This window comes from Botryllus schlosseri, chromosome 2 (genome assembly GCF_051294905.1).
Source record: "Botryllus schlosseri isolate E-star chromosome 2, Bs_hap1, whole genome shotgun sequence".
In the NCBI taxonomy this organism is placed as follows: Eukaryota; Metazoa; Chordata; class Ascidiacea; order Stolidobranchia; family Styelidae; genus Botryllus; species Botryllus schlosseri.
In genome coordinates, this window is record NC_137237.1 from 27,738,441 (window position 1) to 27,761,551 (window position 23,111).

A 23,111-nucleotide genomic window follows, 5' to 3' on the forward strand; every position below is an offset into this window, starting at 1 on the left:
AATAATTAGACACGAGCAATCTTGGCAGCTATGGACAATTAAATAGGCTTATATTTATTTCGAAGTTCCCGGTCGACATAAGGGCAATCCTTTTCGGCTAATGTTTTCTCGCAGGCGATCTATTGGCACACTTTTCAGAGTACCATATTGGCAAATACTTCATAGGTTTTCGAGCATCGCGGCGTGGTAATGGTCGACGCCGAAATGCCTATTTTTATTTTCTATAAATCATGCTTTTTTCGTGGGGGAAGGGTACTCATAATCAAAAATTTGACAACATGAAATCGTGCCCAGCGCGAAAAAAAAATGCAAAGAGTTGCATAAATTGTCGATGAGTGATGTATAAATAATTTATGTTCATTCACCGACATAATTTCGGGACCTCCAATTGGACGATTTGGGGCGCGGCAATTACGGTCCTGGTAAGAGGTCGAAGTCCGGTCGCTGTTTTCTGGTTTAGATTTTACTATTGGAAATATTTTGCGCTTCAACCGCATATATATATATTAATTGTATGTGGTATATCCGGGGTCAAATCAATGTTGTTATAACAGCCATCGGGGAAGGGTTCATACCATGTGCTTCGAACCAGATGTACGCAATCCGAATTCCCATCTGTGATTGGCAATACGGGAAATTAATTGCATTGGGTTTTGTTTTAGTGCTTTGTGTGACTGGTAAATCAACTGGGAATGTCATGGAGATATCTGCCCACATTGAATTTGGTACTGCACCCAGTTATTGATTTTAACACGAATGTATTCCAAACAAAGCTCCACTCCGCGACGATGTTGGCTGCATATGATTTCATAAATGTAGTAGCCTTAACAGCCCCTAAAGCGCGGTAACTGAACATATTTTCGAATACTCTACCAATGGGTATTGTGTCATTATAAACATTTTACGTTACCCGAGAAGATACATGTTGTGATGTCGTATGTAGCCACCTCCGACTAACTGTCGAAAGTATGCAACCACCCTCCCCCGACCAAATATACTTAGATATTTCTGCCACTTGAAGTAGTTTTCACGTGTCTTAAAAATTACTACTTATACTATTAATCGAGTAGGAAATATAGGGAGTTACTTGTGCTACTTGAGTAGCAACACCAATCACATCTACAAACTATAGTTCAGTGGTTCTCAACCGCTGGTCCGCGGACCCCAGAGATCCGTGAAGCATTTTTAGGGGGTCCACGAAGCGAAGCGAATTTACAAAATAGTTGATAACCTAATTTATATTTTTCAAATTAGGAAAATCCCGAGGCAGTTTTGCTTCATTGCAGTAGAACTCACATCAACAAGATGGCAGTCTGAGATTGAATATCCTGCTGTGTGGACTCGTTTTAGTTGCTAAATTGCCAATAGCCCACTGATACAAATATTTGGCTGTATAGAGGTGTTTTGCTGGGCATTGTGTAAAAAATAAATGGTTTGATACGTAAAGTCAATCACGGAGACTTCGTCCTGTGATATAGGCCTACATAACTATTTCCCTAATAACATCAAGATGAGCTGCTAGATATGAATTAACAGGCTTGACGTTATATGTTCAATAAAAAAAATTGTTTGTCAATTTTGGTGTCATCATTGTTCCGATCATACCCAAATGTGTCGTCGGAAGCGTTATGCCTTATTACATTCACCACCACCTTTCTTTGTTCAAATGGATTTTCAGCACTCGTTGATATGAAATCGAAGGCGCAGATTTTAAAGACACGACCACGTATTTCAAAAAATGCAGTTGAATAATTAGTTTTGAAATAGTAAAAGTCAACCCAATTTCTACATAAATTTAATGCTGCTATTTTCAAGTAAAGTAATTTTGTTACTGTTTATCACTAGCTTACAGTTATCATTTGCACAAGACAGATGACGATTGTACGATATTTGAGCTAAATTTGAACTACAACTCCGGGGGTCCAAAAGGGGTCCGCGAATACAAAAAGGTTGAGAACCACTGCTCAAGTTCATAGTAAAACTATTACGGCAAATCAGAAACCACCAAAAATGTAAAGCTTTTTTTAGATAGAACTGGCGTTTAATATTGCAAAACACAAACAAAAAGCCTCGATACCATTTAAAAACATTTCTGCCTCTGTTCAAGTATGGTAATTGGTATTTGTGGACCAGTGTAAATGTACGGGTCGAAAAGAGCTTCTGATTGGACGATGATAGAGCATCACTTTATTCAAGTTCACCGAAAAACTCACTCATTATGTATTAGGCTACAACAACCCAGGTTTCATGATAGATGATTTCAATAACAATATTTGATCTGTTGCTATTTTATGCTAACCGTGATGTCACTAACGAAAGCTGAAATTTGATTAATTTATGAAAATGAGAAAAAATTATACGGAAAAATTCTGACGTGACGGAGAAATTATTAGCACAGAATCGGATTCAGCAACCATAAATTAGCCTAAATCAATCATTAAAATTTTAAATGCTAATTTTTTTCGAAATTCGTAAACCAGTTTTATCTCCGTCTCGGTCAACTTTTGCCCCCTAAACTTATGATAAATACATCTTAATAATGTTATGTTTCATTATTTTTGCTGTTCGATTGTTAGTTTGCTTTACTGAGAGTGATATTCCAATTTATGGTGTTGTATTCTGTTACGAAGGTATCGTGTTTTAGCTTATAATTGTATTTTAATGTCAGGCAAAATAATGCTTTACCCCCTGGCACGTTTTTGGTCATAACTTTTTTTCCCCAAGGTAAAAAAAATGACAAAACCCATCATTGAAAAGCTGATAAAATTATCTTTCCAACGGTATATAATACGTCTTTATAAGAATTTTTTCTAGGTTGGCCGAAAATTCTACAGGACTAGATGCGATTCTTCAATCCAGCGAAACTATAGGCTAGTTGAAGACGCGATAAATCAGTCTAGAGACGATAGCCGAGCGCGCGGCAATGAATGACCTAGTTTAACCATCTTCTCAGCAGATCGCGTCGCGTTACATTGTGCAACAATTGGCAACACGCTTCTGGCTAACTGGCCGCGCGCAACACTGAATACGGCTTATTGAAGCTTACTAAAAAGTGTAAACGCATTAGCAACGATACTCATTTATCCGGTTAACCGGCAGACTAATATCCGAATATCAGATATTAAAAATACCTGCGGTTAACTGGTTAACCGGTTAACCGTTATCCGGATAATCCACCCCTAATGTGGATAGAGAGAACATCCCATTATCCATTAAAAAAGTTAGGTCGATAGAAGCTTCCCATCAGTACCGTAGTACTGGACCTGGTGGCAGCCTGGTAGGCTATATTATCAGATCAGACGAATCATATGCTACAAAACATCTAAATAACATTCATATGAATAAGGGATATCAGTAGCCTACTAAAACATCTAAAACAAACGACCTTACTGCAATGGCAAAACGAGCTCATATTATGACTATTCTCACATTACATATATTGAATAACATTTACCGCATTTCCATACCTTACAGTACATGGATGTTATGATCCTTTACGCCATCAGGTAGCAGAAACTGCTTCAATATATCCATTCCGCCAAGTCTTTTCGTGTACCCTACCCTCTTCCTGAAGCGTGACCAGAGATGCCACTGGGATATTTCGGAAAAACCCAGATGTGGAGGTGAAATAAACCCAGAAAAACCAAGATCCTATATTTCACGCAAAAGTTACGAGATAGCTGTGAAAGTGGAGCCTGATAGCCGTAGAATGCATTCATACAGTCATTGAAGCCTTTAATATTGAATTTACAACCGTTCATAATACACATTTTGCTTGGTTAACACTGCAAATCGCACAAAAAACATGTTGTTTTCCTCTCGACACATCGCAATGATACAATTGAGGCGCAGCGTTAATAGTTGATAGTGTGCCGGTACTAATTATATCATCGCACTGCGAAAGTTCAATGTAATGCCATCCATTCCCTATTTCTAAGGATGATTTCATATATTTTCAGCGATCTGAACAGATTAAAAGTAGCTTTCGATTGATTAATCCTACGACAATCACTTTTATTTGGAATGATCACAGACCAATGTATAGTGGAAATAAATAACTGCCAAATCTTGAAATTCAGGGGCTAGGGTAAGGGACTTAGGGTTAGGGTTCGAATGTGCTGATAACCAATGCCTCTGATTAACTTGCTAGGGGTGTCCAACTAACTAACTCTCTCTCTCTCTCTCTCTCTCTCTCTCTCTCTCTCTCTCTCTCTCTCTCTCTCTCTCTCTCTCTCTCTCTCTCTCTCTCTCTCTCTCTCTCTCTCTCTCTCTCTCTCTCTGAGTGTCCCTGTTGGAACTATAAATATACCTAATAACAATAGGATTATATTAGTCGGATCATCACCTGGTCGGTTCATGTGCTTGTGCATACCATACATTTACATGATATTTATCGATACATGCCGAATTGTTCACCAAGTTCACCAAGTGCCGAGTTCGCTACTGGCTATCGTCCTATATGAAGATGACTTACTGCGATCTGGGAGTAACCATTCAATGAAGCTCCATCGCATCAAGCCGAAGACTCTCATTTTAGTAGTGAAATAGATTCTCAACACTCTGTCGTTACAATAACAGCAAAATCCATCGACAATGGCGAACTGAAGTGCGTGCATTTTACGATATTGCGACCATACTAATCAAAAATTAATTTTCGAGCGTAAAACTGACCTGGCGAACTGGATGTTGAAAAAATCCCAGATTTCAAGGATAAAGACCCAGAAACCCAGGTGATGCTCAAAAACCCCAGATCTGGGTGGAAAAACCCATGAGTGGCATCTCTGAGCATGACGAACCACCAATTCAAATTTAAAAATGAAATCGAGCGCGCTCTACCGTAACCAAGGTGGCGACCCCTCTGCGTCACAGGAAAATATGTATATTTCATTGAAATATGACCCTTAAACTTAGTGGCTTGGTCAGTTGAATAATATTATTTAACATATACCATGATTTTATGCGATCCCAGAACGTTCTGATAGTTTATGAATGCGAAATTGATGATAAGTTACCAAGTATAAATTTTCTTGAAAGTAAGCCGCAGTGGCGAAGTGTTACATATAAACCAGGGGCGGGCAACTTCTCCAGTCGGCGGGCCGGATTGCTGAATCGATACATTCATTATCCACATATACAATGAATAAATCGTATTTAATCAATGTATATAAACGACAGCAATGTCACTTCAAAGCCATTTCTCGCTGATAATGACGAAGGCTATGTGTATTTGAGAACAGCATTGTCATACAGGCGCCTCCATGTCTGCTTATCGCTGATCAATTAACACACAGTGCAATCCTTAATCAAGATTTCCATGCGCTCGATAAGCCCGCTACCCCAAATTTACCGGTTGAGTACAGCGCAAATGCCGATAATGCAAGACTTCTCGCTTCGCGAAACTTACGCGTGGCTCTACTCTCGTACGCTGCGCACACACGTATATAATTACAAATTACATACAGTCAGGAACGTAACAGCACTTCGTCAGCCACTCTCCCGAAAACGTTGATATTGATATGGACATTTAAACATATATTTTATAGTTGTATATATATATCGAAGTTTACGGTCAGCGTAAGGGCAGACCTTTTCGGCCAAGGTCTTCTCGCTTCTGCTCGGTCTGGCACACTTTTCGGAGTCGCATGTCGCAGCGCCAGCATGGCCTATAACTTCATATGTCTTGGTGCGTCGTGTAATGGCCAGCGCCAAAGTCTCCATTTCTATAAATCATGCGAATTTTTTTCGGCGAAGGGTACCCAATAATGAAGGTAATTGCCAACATTAAATCGTGCGCAGCGCGAAAAATTTTTAAAGAAATACTTCATAATTCGTTTAAATTAGCGAAATATTTTTGGCCCGCTTCGAGCTCGGCTCCCTCCAATTCGGGGGTTTGGGGTGCGTCAGTTACGGTCTTGCATACAGTCACTAAAATTTGACGTTCAAGCAAGAAGTGGAGAATCTCGGCAGACTGGGGCCACCGGCCACATCATCATGTAAGACGGGAAACTGTCCGCGGGCCGGACAAAATCCCGTCGCGGGCCGGATCCGGCCCGCGGGCCGTATGTTGCCCGTCCCTGATATAAACGGAGAAATACGCCGAATCGTTGCGACGATAACGGCCCAATGCGTTTATATGCCCAGAAAGTGTGTCTGTACGCAGAATAAAGTGTTATGAAGTGTTCATTACGACCTTGCGGATTTAGAGTGTAGTGTTTATTGATTTTTCTAATCAACAAAAAAATCATCATCGTCGTCGCTGGGGATCTTATGGGATCTCTGATGAGGTGCCGCGAAACTTGTGTTGGTGATGGCACCTTTTTAGACCCCACTCGCCGATCTCTGATGAGATGTCTGGTAGGTATAGGGATCTCTGATGAGGTGACATCTCGCTGATGACTGGCTGTCGAATTGCTGATTGGATACGCGCGCTTTCTTGTCTGTTGTTGTTTGTGGTATTCATGGGGATTTACTACTGCAATGCCGACTTGGAGCACGGTCCACTTTCAGACTTTTTTAAAACACCGCCTAAACAGATTGGATGGCGAAGAGCCTAGATAAGTGTGATCACCTGTTAGATGCAGAACCTTAACTGCCGTGCCCCAACCCCCCAATTGGTGCATCGTGCTCGAAGAGGAGCCCATGTTATCTCATGAATCAACATAAATTATGTAGTATCGATCAATGTTTTGGTTTTAAGGGGTACCAATCACTCCAATAAGCCTTTCGGTGTCGGCCATTACCGCACCACGACATACGAAGACATAATATAAAGTTTCTGCCGACATGCGACTCCGCGAAATGTACTGCCACTTTTCATTGACTATACAGGCGCATCTATGGCTGTCTCCAAATATTGATGTCACCAAAACTTCATAGTAGTATGCAGGGCTTTGGAGCAGTCGTAAATTTGTATTGCTCCAGCTCCGACTCCGGAGCTTTCTTCTATCATACATTAGATCCGACTCCAGCTCCGGAGCCGTATTATTACCACTGCTCCGTCTCCAGCTCCGGCTCCGGCTCTGAAAACTATCGAAGGCTACTGTCTATATCAGGGGTTGGAAACCCGCGGCCTGCGTGCCATATGTGGCCCGCGATAAGGTTGTGAGTAGCCCGCGAGCTAATTTCCAATTATATTATCGAAATTCTGTTTATCGAAGTTAAATTGCTCAGATTGTGAACTTGCAAGGTAAACCAAAAATTTGATTAGTCTGGCCGCGACACTTGGGATGTTGATGACTAAAATATAAGTTCCGACGCATTAGCAGATCCGGGGTCTAGTCACATTTTAGTAAATCGTGGTACATTACAATAAACTAAAAAAGTAGTAAAGTTTTTCTTCACGCTTCGCGTATTTGATTGTCACACGATTTCTTCCTTTGTAGCCTAACCCCACCTAAAAATGGAAAAACGCCTGATTTAGCCGATTGAGTCTAACTATATTCGCAATTACGAGAGATAATCTTTTCGCGTTTGCGCTCGCAGAAAGATCGTCGACGATGAAATGGAGGCTCAAAATTATTGTCGTATATTAGCGGAAATCTTCGATATCGATATGTCCAGATGTCGTTTGTTCTGTCCTTGCAAACTGAGCCCAGCGGACGGTATACAGTCGACCCGCAATATACCCAAGTAATATTAATATTAACTTTGAAAATTTTACGCGCTTGGCGCGGCTAGTGGGCAGCGCACTCGTTCATCAATTTCATGTGGCCCTTTAGCCGAAAAGGTTGGTCACCCCTGGTCTATATAGATTACTAAGTTACCCGTAGGTTAGTTATCTATAGTAATCTATAGTCTGTCAGCCGTCAGTAACATCGGATGCAGCAACGAAGACATAGGTGCCGCCGTGCCGGCTTGTGACGTCATATGGAATACTTGTCAATTGTCGATAACATCATAGTTGCACTAGAACGCACTTTACTCGGTGCATTGCTGTGTAGTGTACAGCATTAAAATTCTGATGCGGCGTTTTAATAATGGCACTGTGATCGTTAACATTGATCCATACAGCTCAATTCAATCTTTAAATGTGCGATTATGATTCAACTGTAACTGTAGTAAGAGCAATATTGGCGGATAACACGACGTGATCAATAGAAATTCGATTTGTACCAAATGGCCAATTGTTTGACGTTCGATATTGGAGCACTCGTTACCAGTGAATCCGGTGTCGATCAAGTTTATCGGAATATGCTATTTTCCCGTTGAAACGAATTTAATTAAACACTGTGCCATGCACATTCCGCCATGCCCATAACGAATTAAACTATGCAGTATGCACATTGCACATTTACAAGTCACAGTGCGCGACAATCCGGGAATCCTAGAGTATCAAGCAGACATTAAGAATGAACGAAACAGATGATGACAAATTGGTAATCGCGTATCGAATCAGTAATTTGTCTCCAACATAAAATACATGGGGTCGTGACTCCTGACATCGTATTGAGTAACTCGCACCGCGACAATTGTTTGCTGAGTGTAACGTCGTTTTGGGCTACTCTTCCGCCATCCCCAATTTACGCTAGGAAATCCTTACTGGAGTGAATGACGATCATGCGCAGTAATGAATTCCAATCAGCATGAATGATTGCATACTCAATAACACTGTCCAATTTCGCGGCCCGATTAAAGAATTAACACGAAAGAACGAGTATTTGCTCATCCGATTCATACACTCTTAACGAAAAGAGTGGTTATACACACCCCAAAAGGTGGTACACGAAAACAGAACTTACGTAACCCTGCCGGTGTGAATGACCAGAATCCACCCCATTCCTTGCGGTGTATATCGGATATCTCACCCTAGCCATTAGAATTGATTGGGGCGGAATTTCAATATATACACCCCACTTGAAATCCTGCATCTTCTTCCAAATGGCACGCTATTGCAAATAAACTTTCTTGATTGCATATATTCGATATCAATTGAACCATAATAACATAAAATGGAAACATATTTCGTGAAATAACAAAAACAGAGATCCCAGCGACGGAGAAAAAAATTCACTGAAAATACTGCTCGAAGAACATTGCCCATGTAGTATTGGGATGTCGCCTCCTCCAGGTTTCCGAAAAACACTCTTGTACGGCGAAGGCTGAGTCATTATCTTCAGCAAGATCTTGTGGCATCATCCTGAAATCGAAATGCATATTCACAACCCAAATAACAGGCAGATATGCTAACATGCATAACTTAATGAAAGACCACAAAAATAGAAGCCATTACAAAGTATATATATTTTCACGAAGTACTTACAAAAAATCAGATGTTACACTTGCTAAGGAATTGCAGCACAGACTGTGGTCCGATAGGGTGAACTTACCGCTATAGGAAACATGTTCACACACGATCACTGTATGTGTGGGCAATTAGGCATCGACAAAATGGAAATTGATGGATAGTTTTCATGCAAACCGCATGTAACAGGCAGACTTGGACAACTAGAAAACGTTCCCTTTTTCCAAATTGGATTGGAATTATATTACAACTACAAGTTTTTTTTTCGAATTAGAGTAGAATTAAAATTTGAGCTACACAGTTGGAAATTAGATTAAAATTATAATTCTACCTAACAGTTTTTTTCAAATTAGATTAGAATTACTGAAATCGCCAAAAGTTGAATCAAATTCCGTTATCATCAAATCATAGTTCATCTTATGAGCATGAGAACAGCAAATTTCTACTGTACAGTAGGGGTGTTCAAAAATGACTTTTTCTTTCAAATCTACCGGCTACTCGATAAAATTGTTAGGTTACCTAATTGAAGCCTGCACACCAAATTTGGTTTGAATCCAACCAGTAGCCGCATTGCTACAGGAGAAGAAAGTTTTTTATTTATTATATGAAAATGAACGAAAAAAGATTTAAAATTTTCTGTTCACCGCATTAAATTGTTAGGTTGTCTATAGCAACAATCCTCAACCGATTTGGCTCAATTCCAACCAGTGGAAGCAGAGTTATTGCCGTCACAAAATTTTGGATTTGAATAAAATAGTATTTACGGTGAACGATTCTTTAATCATTTATGACTGTTGTGCCCACCGTAAATACTATTTTATTCAAATCCAAATTTTTTGAAATCAATAACTCCGCTTCGGTTGGTTTGATTTGAGGCAAATTTGGTGGGAATCGTTTCTATAGACAACCTTACAATTTCATGGGTGAACAGAAAATTTTGAATTTTTTTACTAATTTTTAAATAATAAATAAAATAACTTTCTTCTCCTGTAGCAATGTGGCTACTGGTTGGAATTGAACCAAATTTGGTGTTTAGGCTTCAATTCCGTAATCCAACAATTTTACCAAGTAGCCAGAAGAATTTGAGAATAAAGATTCATTTTTAACACCCCTGCTGCACAGCAAGCTTGGCTTGTTTCGCACTAGACAGTTCTTCTGCAACGTACCCAGGAAATCCGGGCATTAGATTAGACTTAAAAATAGACCATAGAAAGATTTCATATATTCGATTAGAATTGGAATTAGAGCATAGAAACGTTTCACAAATTAGAATAGCTTCAATTAGGTTAATTAGACAACTAGAATACTAGCAACACCGCCTATATCAGAAATAACTGAATATTTTTTTGAAGATTCTTGCTGTTAGTAGTGTCATATGCCATTAGTAATTTTATATTAGTCGCGAAGATTCATATCGCAATTTTCAAGGTAGAATCCTCTGAAAATCTGCGTACCATACTTGACTATTTTTCCAACATTTCGTATTCTACTTCCACTTGGCGTAGTTTTGAATTGTATTGGGAACTGTTGCATCTACTTGTAATCGAGTATAAATTGACGGGGTATTTCTACATAGACTTGAGTAGCAACGCTAGTAACTTTGACCATCTCTGCTTTGGTTTACTTCATATATGCGACTACGAAAGTTGACATCAGGTGTCGTTAACAAAGTTGTCATACCTGCTGGCTTGATAACGAGTCTTTCAGTTGTCGCAGCATACTCCTAAACTCGGTTAGTTCCAGTGATATAATCTTGCTCTTGGAGCATGCAGTCTTTAAGCAGCATCCTAAAATTTAAAAAATAATTAGAGAAAGAGATGCATGGACTTGATTTAAATTTGACTACTTGGTATTAATCCAAAACACGAAACGTTTTCTAGTTGGGCAATATTGACTTTCAGAATGGATTCAAAGCGACCGCAGATACAGGTCTGATTAGGAAACCTTGACTTGCCTTAGCCCAGTGGTTCCCAACCTTTTTCGACCCATCGCCCCCTTTTCAAGGTCAACACCGATCATCGCCCCCAAAATTTTGTGTACCGAAAATTGGGCATACAAACTGTAATCACCGGCGGGTTGACTAAAATAAAAAGGTCAAATTTTCGGCTCGATGTCTAATTTAACTAAATTTCCGTGGGTTGACTAAAAAAAAAAGGTCAGCCGTTTTGACGCGTCATCGCCCCCCTATCGCCCCTTCCTATTTTCGCCCCCCGTCGCCCCCTCTGTCCATTTTCGCCCCCTTCGTCATTTTCGCTCCCCTAGACCGCCAAATCGCCCCCTGGGGGGCGATATCGCCCACGTTGGGAACCACTGCCTTAGCCTATACATGGAAATTTGCAAATTAGCTGAATGATAATGATTACCTTGGAATATAAGCTGTTTGATAACGATCCTTTAGGATTTGGTTGAAATTCCATGATATTAGCTTGTATAGCAGCATCCTAAAATTGAAAAAATAACCATGAGGCATACGGTAAACGTTTAGTTGACAATTTGGATTGGATTCGAAAGGCCCACGACATCCGAAATGTGTACTGATGTTGTAGCCTTGACTTGCTTTATGCTTGTAAATAAGCGAGTTAAAGTACAATTTTGTAACTATCCTACGCATAGTATATTACTCAAACTCACCAACAACATATTTGATTTCACATTCACAGAGTAAGAGTCTGCTACTAATAGCAATCAGTCCTTGAATCTAACAAAAAGCAGATTTGTGCATATGCACAGATCGTGTGTATGTCATATCATGAGTCAAGAAGTGCATATATTATGATTTGTTTATATTGATCGAAAGGATAGTTTGATAAACTTTGGCAAGGCTATGTTTGCCTCTTCATATTGGTCAAAACATTGAAGACCCAGCTAATCCGTGCATTGTTGCCCACCGAGTTAACCGCAGCAGTGCGCATTGCTACTCAAGCAATAGATGTCAATTTCTACTCAATGACAAGCATATAGAACTGGCTATGTCAAATCCATGTCAAGCTGCTTCAAATTAAAATAAATATATGAACAGAACTCAGAGAAGTAGTTTCAAAAGAAGTAGTCTGGTTGATGGGTCACATACTCTTAACAGATAGTCTGAGTTGGCCACTGCAAAATATGTTCAATGAGGTAAGCCTGTTCCTAGTCAAGTCTCTCATATTCATAGTGATAGCAATATAGCATCGTCATATTTTCACCCATGTCATAATATCATTAACATTTACTGGCCCCTATTTACGGGGATCGAAAGCTTTCATCAAATGTCCATTGCTCACCTCAGATACCATTGCTTCATATGCTTCAGCCCTTTGCTGTTTGTATGTTACACTTGTTTTCTCATGAGGAGAAATCGATAATTTCATTCTTCAAGAGCCCAAATTTGCGATCTTTGCCCATGCAAGTCTGAAGTAGAATAGATAATATGTTTACCTTCCTACCATAACATAACATAATATATAATGTGTATATAGCTCAGTGATAATGACAGGGTGATAGGCCTATAAACTTAGCTCTGCATAGTCAGTGGTAGGCTACCCTTTACACTTAAACAGGTCGTGATGTGCTTTGGTAATCAATATAACGACAATCGAGTCGATTTTTTTCTCAATGCACTTACAAACGATGTCGCACAAACCCAAATTACCGTAGTTTATAATGATAGCTAATGCTGGACCTGTCAACAGTATCTCCATTAGAGACATTGAGCTACTGTGTCTTGGAGATTGGTATCGGTACTGGTGATACAACAATTTATGTGAATTCAATGTATCGTCACTACCGGTACGTTTAAAATTCCAACTTGCTACATATAATTCTGTTCAGTACAGCTGCGACACTGAGTAACAGGAATCGGATCTGTACTGGAAACGCAACGGAACAATTGTTCTATACTACAATAGTACAGATACGAAATGTAACTCACCATCCAGATATTTTCAATCTCGAAAGAGGCTTTCTTCACAGATTCACGACGACTAATACGGTCAGTCGATAGCCAGTCTGGTCTCTTAAGCGCGGAAATACGGTATATAACGAAACATTTTACATAGCTGTAGCCAAACATAGCAGCAGCTGTTCTGGTGACGACGGTTTGTATATTCCATTATGATGTGACAATTGACTCACTGATGTAATAACTATATTGAAGTTAAGGATCTCCGGAATATTTGTATGTATACTATAATTGATTTATCGGAAATATGGATTTGATAGCTGTGAAGCTGCAGATTGCATCATAATAAGCTTCAAAAAGTCTTGCAGTACTAGATTTATCTTCATAGATCGAACCATTGATACGATGCGAAAGCTGTATGCTAATTGTCGGTTAGGCTTAGTGTGCAATTCATAAAGCTACCAAATAGTGAATAACACATCAATATAGATATGAAAATAACCAGGAAACTTTGCCCAATTTAGTCCCTCTTTCGCCCAATTCAATGATTGTTCCGTGACGTAACCTGGTGTTCCATTCTAATTTGAATTCTTGCTACGCCCATATTGCGTACTGCTCATATACGTTTGTGGCTGAAATTTAACTCCTTCTAGTATTCCCAGCTCTAAATACCCTTAACCTGCATTATATTGTGGTTATACACTAATGCTGTGCGGAATAGGCCCGATATATTTTGTACATAAAGGCTACGTACAAAGTACAATTGTGCATTTGACGTGACATGAAAGAAATTATAAACCAGTATCGTGACAACTTCATAATGTGTCGTATTTTTGCGACACACTTGAGATACATCGGTCACACTATAGTAGACAGGGTGAAATTTCAGCCAAAGTAAGAGTACCGCAGTGCACGATAAATGTGAATTACAATATGATATTGCAGACTTAGCTATTATTCATTCATGTCAATGTAGCACACGAATGTTATACAACGAATTCTTATTTGTCACTGAAGCTGAAACTATATGCGTAGGCGAATTTACTTGATCGAACCGGGTTAAATCCATAAAAACTGAACAATGGAACATTGCCGAAGCCTACCCAAGAAGCCTTAAAGACATGGACAACAATAAAGTGGGCGAAAACACGCATTATCGGTGGATAATTCAACCCCAAAGAGAATATGTCCGACACGACCTACAGTTAGACACAGCAGAGAAGTTCTCAAGTGCCCATACAATGATCAGTATACAGTGATTCGACTGAATTTTTAACAAGAATGCAGACTTGCCGCACCCCTGCCTGCTTAGCCAGGCATCTGACCGACACAGACTTAAAACTTCAACAGTCAAGTTTTGTGGAAGCGGCTAGCGCGGATTGAATCCCAAACTTCATATTTGTCTGACAAAAGGTGTAATCTTTAACAATTCACCCCAAATGCCAATGCTTTGGGTGTATATCTTATGGTATATGTGTGTAGGGGTGTGTTCGGCTCATTTCCACCAATAGCTTAGGTGTAAATGACAAATTCAGTACCCAATAGGTGTGATGACCCAAAACACACCCTACGCTAGGGTGTGAATTGCGAAAACACACCATTTTCGTTTACAGTGTAGCAACGATGAGATGGCATTTCTCGGCTCGTGCTCGTCATATCGACATGTGCAACGAAATTATGTTTTTATCCTCTCTCCCATTTCGCGTAATACATCGTGATCATTATTTTCGAACCGTACAATTGGCCAACGAGGTTATGTTGATGATGAAATTACGGGTATGCCGAATACCCCCAATATTCGCATACCGCGAGGTTTGGCACTCATGCATGATAATTGAACATTGATCATATGATAGGGTTGCCATACGTCCGGAATTTCCCGGACATGTCCGGAATTTCATTGAAAAATCCGCGTCCGGGAGGAATTTCTAAAATATGCCAAAATGTCCGGAATTTTGAAGGCTTGAAACAGGCTCAAAAGTTTTCCGTAAATGAACATAAACAATATTATTTTTAAGCAGATTTATGCTATTCAAAACTCTTCTTCGCGCCGCGCGCGAGTTAATGCAACGTATAATGATATTAGTATGGGCACCAGGCACCACCCTCGTCAAAAAATCCAATCAAAATAAATACATATAACCATCCTTTACTGAAATAAATCTGACTGTTATCGCAATTATAAGGTAACGGTTTCGGCCGATTGGATGCTTCAGTCACAGACAGTGGTTCCAAATCTTGGGGTCGTTTGCCTTTTATATGATCGCGATCGCGATGACTTTGGACGTAATCAGCTTCCTGGGCCGTAAGTAAGTTTGTGCAGGATGATATTTTTTTTAGTAATCAGCTAATCAAGTTTTGAGCACTGAATATTTTCAAGTTGGAAATGAGGTCGCGACCATGAAAGGTTGGAAATCACCGGATATGAAACCTCCTGGTGCATTTTACAGTAGCCTAATATATGGAAAAATCAATATTATTGACAGAATTCTTACATAAAATTTAACAGCCAAAAGCATATAGTAAGTGCAAAACAAGTTACATCGACTACCCTATGTTGGGCCCAAGATCAGTGCTCTTTTGGTCGGAAGGGGGCAGAAAAAATGTTGTTTCGGACCTGATTAAAATACATAACCAGATAGCCGCACCGAACTAACAGTATAGCAGGGCTGTCAAACACAATCCTGACAGGCCAGACACGGCCCGCCAGACGATTTCATCCGGCCAGTGGAGGAATCTATTGCAGACCCTAGCAAGTAGCGATCACCAGAGCTCACATTCCAGATGGCCCAATTCATAACCTATGTTCCACTCCATTCCTGTATAGTGTATCACAGTCGATGGGCAATGCTTTGCTAGTGTGACGTCATATTGACGGACAATATGTTACACCTCATTTTGAAATCCGCTAGTGGGTGCTAAAGAGTGTCCGGAATTTGCTTCACAAAATTATGGTAACCCTATCATATAACTGCTCTGCTGTTAAATCCCCAGAAACATGGTTAGACGGAAAAGTTAGCGCCAAAGAAGAAAAAATTCTTAATTTCGGGAAGACCTGCTGTTGAATTACGTGAAATCAGCAGATATGGTTGCTGCATATGTAATAGCATCTTATGAAATACGTCGGAGCCGGAGCTACCCCTCGAATAACTGGCTCCAGCTCCGGCTCCGGCTGAATTTTATGTAGAGCTCCGGATCCGGCTCCTGCTCCAGATCCGGTAAAAAGGCACGGCTCCGGGGCTCCGGCTCCGGCTCCAAAGCCCTGGTAGTATGTCCAATCGCCAATATCATTCACTGTATGCTATCATGAATTCGGGAAAATATTCACGCTGGGCGCGACTGTAACGGACAACTGTAACGCACTGAAAACATAAAAACAGCGCAAACGAGAAGTGTTTCAAACGTTAGTCGCGAAAAAGCTTCTGATGGTGGGTCGTGCAATGAAATTCCTAGGAATCACCTCCTAGGAATAGTGCACTGAACGCTCTCTCATTTGAAGTTTCATACTGGTGACGACATATCTTGTGATACGATTGTTGATATACAATGTTCTTTCTTATTCTCTACTAGTTGCTGACGATTACCCCTGACGAGTATCAGCCGAAAATATTCGGGTTCATTTCAATATGAATATACTATCAATTGTATATCTACTGAAGTTCTGTACCTCAAAGAAGCTCTTCAGAGATATTTATGTGGGACGAGGTCGAATGCCTTTTGTTGGTCAAAGCTCGCGATGACAAGTGCCGATTCTTTGTCTATAGATAACTAACCTACGGATAGATGCGCAACACGTGATTCACGGTCGAGTGATGCGACAACGGCAGATTTGTTGTCGCTTCATAGCATGAAACAGCAACGTAATTGCTACTCCCAAGATGACGACCCGAGCGCTCAAATTAAATAAAGTTGATCTTATTTGAAAGCTACATTCGAGCTGATTCAGAATATATACCTTAAACTTTCATCAAGGCAATGGAACCACCCCGAAATAGACTTCAAAGTCTGAAAATCGGCATTGTTCTATACCAAAGGTCTGAAACTCAATGTGCTCGCGGGCCAATTTCCTACTTTTTGATGGCGCCGCGGGCCGCATCACAGATAATAAGGGAATTCAGTGTATTTCCAAGTAGGCATTATTTGACGGGACTTTGCAGACTGGAATTCCACACACATCGTGAAAATGTGATTTACTATTGTGGATTCACGCCTGGCACGAAAAAATCACATTTTAATATATTCGAATAAAATTGTTGCTGTACTTGGCATAGTTGCTGTATATTTAGTTACACCAAAACACAGTACGAATTCATGAGGACATCGTACAAGCTGTCGCATTAAAATTTTGCAGCTAGCGGACATTTGACGTGTCACAATTATAGGTAGACTATTTGATAATATTACAAAGATTGATCTGATATCAGAGCATTGGAGCAGTACAACCTATACAATCCGAATTTCGGGCATGCATACTCCTGATAACTATAGATAGGGTATTGATCAATTCATTACAAAAGTCATATTAAATCAGCGTTATATTTACCTTGGAAAATTGGAACATATCTATAACAACTTGAATATGATGACTACTGTGGCATAGCATTAGAAATGTCAAATCGCCGATGAATTCATTGTCATTGGCGTCACAATTTTCAGTCACGAATCATCAACGGGTCATGTTTTACCATCATAAACAAGTAGTGTGACGTAATAGTTGCTCTTCCACTGCGTAGTAACTTTTGAAAGTCATGTAATAGTGAAGTTAGATGAGTAGTTTCAGCATAGTGTCATTTTTGACCGGCTTGCCGAGCATTAAATTAGGTAAAACGGGTATCAATCGAAAGCTGGCTCTGCACTGATTACGAAAATATAAATTTTATTCCGCTCGTGGCCCTGGAACTCCCACAATCAGCCTCGAATTTTTCATTGTTATGGAGATTGTCATTGGGACGCAACAATACTGTCTGACGAAACGAGAGAGTAGCTCAAGAGAAAAGAGCCAGACAGCATTGTTCAGCATTGTTGCGTCCCAATGCCAATCTCGATAACAATGAAAAATTCGAGGCTGATTGTGGGAGTTCCAGGGCCACGAGCGGAATAAAATTTATATTTTCGTAATCAGTGCAGAGCCAGCTTTCGATTGATACCCGTTTTCAGGGCTTTGGAGCAGCCGTAAATTTAAACTGCTCCGGCTCCGGCTCCGGAGCTCTCTTCTATCATACATTACCTCCGGCTCCAGCTCCGGAACAGCATTATTACCACTGCTCCAGCTCCAGCTCCGGCTCCGGCTCTGAAATTATCGAATGGGCCTGTCTATATCAGGGGTGGCCAACCCGTGGGCCAAATATGGCCAGCGAGAGGGTTTTGCGTGACCCGCGAGCTAATTTCATATTATATTATCGAAAATGAATTGCTCAGTTTGTGAACTTGCAATGCCAACCAAAAATTACAATTCTGGCTGCGACACTTGGGATGTTGATGACTAAAATATCAGTTCCGACGCATTGGCAGATCCAGGGTCGAGTCACATTTTCAGTAAATCGTCGTACATTACAATAAACTAAAATAGTAGCGAAATTTTTCTTCACGCTTCGCGTGTTTAATTGTCACACGATTTCTTGCTTGGTAGCCTACCCCCTACTGAAAGTGAAAATAACGCATCAATACCCGATTGAGTCTAACTGTATTCGCAATTACGGGAGAAAGTCTTTTCGCGTTTGCGCTCGCATAAAGATCGTCGACGGTGAAATGTAGGCAAAAATTATTGTCGCATATTATCGGAGACCTTCGATATCGATGTGGCCAGACGCCGAATAGTCGTGTCCTTGCAAACTGAGCCTATCGGGCGGTATACAATAGACCCGCCATACTCATACAAGTCATAATATTATTGACCTGGTTTATTTATAAACTTTTTACCCGCTTGGCGTGACTAGTGGACCGTGCACTCGTTCGTCAATTGCATGTGCCCCTTAAGCCGAAAAGCTTGGCCATTCCTGGTCTATATAGATTACTAATCTACCCATAGGTTAGTTATCTATAGTGATCTATAGTCTGTCAGCCGTCAGTAACATCCGATGTAGCAACGAAGACATATGGGTACTGCCGTGCTGGCTTGTGACGTCATACTGAATACTTGTCAATCGTCGACAACATCATACAGTAGTTGCACTAGAACGCACTTTACTCTATGCCATTGCTGTGCACAGCATTAAAATTCAGGCCTGCTGTTCAATTATGATAAATCAGCAGATGTGGTTGTTGCATATATAATAGCATCTTATGAAATAGGTCGGAGCCGGAGCTACTCCTCAAATAACGGGCTCCAGCTCCGGCTGTGGCTCCGGCTGAATTTTATTTGGAGCTCCGGCTCCGGCTCCAGCTCCGGTGAAAATGCACGGCTCCGGGGCTCCGGCTCCGCGCTCCGGCTCCGGCTCCAAAGCCCTGCTGTTTTACCAAATTTAATGCTCGGCAAGCCGGTCAAAAATGACCGTCAAATTGCCTGTAGCCAAATGGAAATTGTGACGTGATACAATTTCACTGAGGCGTGAGATTTTCCAGTGTCGACACCATATAGGACACTATGGTTTCAGGCTTATGGAGTAGTTTTGGAGTGAATTTCCGGTTCTCAAATAAAAAAATATATTTGGCGGTTGAATATTGACGAATACTTTGAACTTCAAAATGCCATCGCGGGCCGCACAAAACGGTCTCGCTGGCCGCGTGTTTGAGACCTCTGTTCTAAACAATCGCAACGGCGCAGCACAATGACCATACCAACGGTACTTGCGTGGTTACGATTGTTTAGAGCAATGCCGATTTTCGTGCTTTGAAGGCTATTTCGGGTTGGTTGCATTGCCTTGACGAGAGTTTAATGTATATTATCAGAATCAGCGCGACTGTAGCTTTCAAATAAGATCAACTTTATTCAATTTGAGCACTCGGATCGTCATCTATGGGATTAGCAATTTCGTTGCCGTTTCGTGCTATGAAGCGACAACAAATCTGCGGACCGTGAATCACGTGTTGCGCATCTATCCGTAGGTTAGTTATCTATAGTTTGTCGTTGCTATAGCTCAGTGGTCGGGAACCTTTTTTGTCCGAAGAGCCATATTGACCCTATTTTTTCCATCTCAACTCCGAAAGAGCCATACCTTTAAATCAACTGTTACGTCACAATAGGAAATTCATGACGTCATGGTAGCACTAACTCGAACTCACTACATGGGATTCCTCGTGTGCGCCACATTTTTTTCTGTAAAAACTGGCATTCATTGTTCGAAAATAAAGCTCGAAACGAGAGGTAAGACGCAGATGGGCCAGGCCTCACCAATGATAACGCAATTCATCGTAAGTAGCTTAGAATTTATTAAAACTAATATTAATGTGACTGTCACACTTATCCGAAAATCTAAATACTTAATGACTTCTCAATTCTCAAAGTATATTCGGCGGTAACATATCGTTGCGCTACACGCATATATTTTATCCCCGGTACTACACAGAACAGGAAGAACGTGGAACGTGGCTTTGTCTGTAATTTGAGTTTGTAATTGTGAATGTCACATCCACAACAGTTCATTTCACGCCGTAGATCAGGAAGACAGTGTGAATTTGAAAAATTCGTTTTGAAATGAGCGTCGCCATGTCTGCCATGCAAACATGGGGTGATTACTTTATGAATGTAATCGATTGCGATGACGATTACTTCGGTATCACGCGATTACGATTACGATTACGATTACAGCAAAATCTGGAGGTAGTCGATTACGATTACGATTACATTTGAAAAGTAATCACGATTACTCACGATTACATTTACTTTTTCTATTTATTTTTGAAGACATATTGGACGACAATATTACTGGCGATGAAAAGGCCTCATGAGAGAACAACTTCGTTCTTAAATGTGACATCATTCGCTTGTTACGTCACGATATACCATTACATAACTTTATAGATGACGATTTCTCAGACCCAACGATTTGCACTCTGAAAAGGGCCATAACTGCCGCACACCAAACCCCCTTATTCGGTAGGGGGCGAGCTCAAAAAGGGCCAAATTATTTCGTAAATTAAAATAAGTTATAGAGTGTTTTTGAATGATTAATTTAACTTGAAAATTTTCCTCACCCTTCGCGATTTCATGTCGCTAGATATATTGATTTTAATGTGCATACCCCTCCCCATCAAGAAAATAATATGCATAATTTGTAGAAATCGACATTTCGGTACCGACCACTACCGCGCCACGACACCAAGACATACACAGACGTATGACGAACATGTGCTACCAAAGAAAGATCTTGGCCGAAACGTCCATGTATATGTGTCCACTGTCCAGTGTCGACTGTCCATTGTCCATAGCTGCGCTGAATGGGCGTGACGAATAGTCCTATCCTAACATAAGCCCCGTAGTACAATGCCACCCGGTGTACCCATAGAGGAAAATGATACATCCCGTGAATAAAAGACAATTTGTGCATGCGTCTCACGAAATGTTTTTCGTTCAGTTTAGTCTGCAACGTTTGTTCGACTCCAATATCTTTTGACTTGGCGGTAGATCGCCAGTTAACAACATGCGACTAGGGTTACATTTAAAACAAACGGTGTTTTAAAACAGTTTGTTTAAAACATGTTTTAAACAATATTTTAAACAAATGCCTTTTAAAAAAAACTGTTTTTTTAAACGTTGTCTAATTATACCGTAAGTGTGTAAATCGGCCTACGTCGGAAAGACTATGTAGTATGAGCCCACGGACGATTTGCACCCATAATAGTCTATGTATACGATGTGGGATGGCTGGAACCCTCAAAATCGTCGTCGGTGCAACAGTTTTAGCATGTAGATATTGATCATTGGTACGGAATGGGTGTTATGATGATGATGACCGCCGATCGTAAAAATGCAGCATAACGGTGAAGACCTGGTTAAATATATTTTTAGTTTGTTTATGACAGTGGTCAGAAGCCGTTTTTGTCGAAAGAGCCATGTTCATCCTATATTTTCAATTGCCAACGTCAATCCACCGCGACGTCACAATTAAATATTAGTAACGTCATGGCAAAAACAAAAACAAAAAAACAATAAAAACATGTTTAAAACATGGGTCTTGTTTTAAACGTTTGTTTAAATTGATTTTTGTTTTAAATGCAACCGTACATGCAACAAAGTAATAATATCAACGGGCCCGTCCGAAGATGTCATAATTGTTGATTACACACCGAATGCATATTGACTCAATCGTGTCTTTCAGTTGTTGTGACAAGGTCGATCGTAAAAGAGAGGTATGGGGGGGGGATCGCCCCCAGACATTTGATTGATCATCCCCAGACGTTTGATCGATCACCCTACGGGGGCTGCTGTTTCGGTCCTGATTCTAGCTACCACGCACGCTAATATGGTGTATAAGCGAATTACTATGACGGCAGATTCAAATGTTGAGTAAAGACAGGGCATACGATAACTTATCGTAACCCCGCTAAAGAATTGCGAAATACCGATTGGTGCCTGTTTCAAGTAGGGGCATATTAGAATAAATAAGATAAAGTGAACATAAAATTCGGCAATATTGCATAATATTTCTCGCAGTTGAACGATGAATTGCCTACAATCCATTTAACACATATATTGCGAACTGCCTTTTTACTCGCAACAGCAAAGAACAACTCGGTCATGATTTATATCAGCAGTCGTTGATTTGTAACGATTTGATGTAGAAATCGTAATATTTGAAGAGTACAAAATTTCATATCTTTGTCGAGTGAACGCAGTCATAGGCCTATACTCAACGGTAAAACTGCATAATCAAACATAGAAACGTTACTTTTTAAAACTAGGCAGAGTGGCGGTTATTATTATGCTGTTAGATGGTGATGTCTGGAGTTTATTATTAACCTGATATACGGCATGCCGACGATTCTTAGAATCACATGACTACCAGTGGCGGCTCGTGACAATATCGGGTGGTGGCGCAAGGGCCGCAAGCG

The 23,111-nt window shown here is 40.4% G+C and overlaps 1 long non-coding RNA gene across 6 annotated transcripts; it reads right to left on the minus strand.

The window, feature by feature from the left end:
* Positions 1 to 8,900: 8,900 nt before the first annotated feature.
* On the minus strand, positions 8,901 to 14,736 carry LOC145434342 (uncharacterized). 6 transcript variants are annotated; one of them, XR_013913346.1, is made up of 5 exons: positions 13,152 to 14,736; positions 12,505 to 12,631; positions 11,605 to 11,682; positions 10,922 to 11,028; positions 8,901 to 9,136 (listed from the first exon to the last, which is right to left on the minus strand). It is a non-coding gene; the product is annotated as an uncharacterized LOC145434342 (long non-coding RNA). The 6 variants fall into 6 exon arrangements; XR_013913347.1 differs by having other exon boundaries at positions 10,922 to 11,321; positions 13,152 to 14,735; XR_013913343.1 differs by lacking the exon at positions 10,922 to 11,028.
* Positions 14,737 to 23,111: the final 8,375 nt, after the last annotated feature.